Source organism: Pelodiscus sinensis, chromosome 5 (genome assembly GCF_052426305.1).
Source record: "Pelodiscus sinensis isolate ZL-2025 chromosome 5, ASM5242630v1, whole genome shotgun sequence".
NCBI lineage: Eukaryota > Metazoa > Chordata > Testudines > Trionychidae > Pelodiscus > Pelodiscus sinensis.
The window spans coordinates 136,160,383-136,161,920 of record NC_143056.1 but is presented as its reverse complement, the minus strand read 5'-3'; positions in this window follow the sequence as shown (position 1 = coordinate 136,161,920).

Genomic DNA, 1,538 nt, shown 5'->3' with positions numbered 1-1,538 from the left:
GTTCCTGTAACCAGATTACATCTGTGCTGCGCTGTGCTGGAGGAGCAATAAACCACCCTCAATTCCACTGGCTGGTGCAGTCTGTTTGTGCCATTTCGGGGTGCAGGAGACGGGGAACCCCCAACGCGCCGTCACACAGGGCTCTTGCTTCTACGGCGCCTTGTCGCTCGCTGCTGGAAGCTCCATCCACGGGGTGCAGTGCATCCCGCTCCTGACACCAGTGTGACGGCGCGTTGGGGGTTCCCCGTCTCCTGCACCCTGAAATGGCACAAACAGACTGCACCAGCCAGTGGACTTGAGGGTGGTTTATTGCTCCTCCAGCACAGCGCAGCACAGATGTAATCTGGTTACAGGAACTGGGGGCTAAGAGGTCTCAATGCCCCCCTTGAGATGGGGGAATCCCAGCCCCCTCCCCAGTTCCTTCTCCCCTTGCCTTCCAGCCAGCAACTCACTAACCCTCTTCCAGCCCTGCCCCCCAGCCAGGGCAGCATCCACCTTCCTTTGTTCCTCTCCATGGGGGGTGTCTGGCCACTGGTTCAACAAGTTTGGCACTACCTTGGCCCAGTGAGGTTTTCCCTGCTGGGTCTTGCTCCAGACAGCAGGGGTCACCACAGCCCAGCAAGTACCCCCACTACGTCACATGGGGGTAGCGCTGCGAGGGGCAGGCTTGGGGAGCGGGGGGCGCAGGGGAGGGGCAGGCTGGGGGGGGCACAGGCTGGAGGGCGGGGGGCGCAGGGGAGGGGCACGCTGGGGGGCGGGGGTAGCGCTGCGAGGGGCAGGCTGGGGGGCGGGGGGCGCAGGGGAGGGGCACGCTGGGGGGCGGGGGTAGCGCTGCGAGGGGCAGGCTGGGGGGCGGGGGGCGCAGGGGAGGGGCACGCTGGGGGGCGGGGGTAGCGCTGCGAGGGGCAGGCTGGGAGCCGGGGGCGCACGGGAGGGGCAGGCTGGGGGGGCGCAGGCTGGGGGGCGGGGGGCGCAAGGGAGGGGCAGGCTGGGGGGCGGGGGTAGCGCTGCGAGGGGCAGGCTGGGGGGCGGGGGGCGCAGGGGAGGGGCACGCTGGGGGGCGGGGGTAGCGCTGCGAGGGGCAGGCTGGGGGAGCCGGGGGTGCACGGGAGGGGCAGGCTGGGGGAGCGGGGGGCACAGGGGAGGGGCAGGCTGGGGGGGCGCAGGCTGGGGGGCGGGGGGCGCAAGGGAGGGGCAGGCTGGGGGGCGGGGGTAGCGCTGCGAGGGGCAGGCTGGGGGGCGGGGGGCGCAGGGGAGGGGCAGGCTGGGGGGCGGGGGTAGCGCTGCGAGGGGCAGGCTGGGGGGCGGGGGGGCGCAGGGGAGGGGCAGGCTGGGGGGCGGGGGTAGCGCTGCGAGGGGCAGGCTGGGGGAGCGGGGGGCGCAGGGGAGGGGCAGGCTGGGGGGGCGCAGGCTGGGGGGCGGGGGGCGCAAGGGAGGGGCAGGCTGGGGGGCGGGGGTAGCGCTGCGAGGGGAAGGCTGGGGGGCGGGGGGCGCAGGGGAGGGGCAGGCTGGGGGGCGGGGGTAGCGCTGCGAGGGGC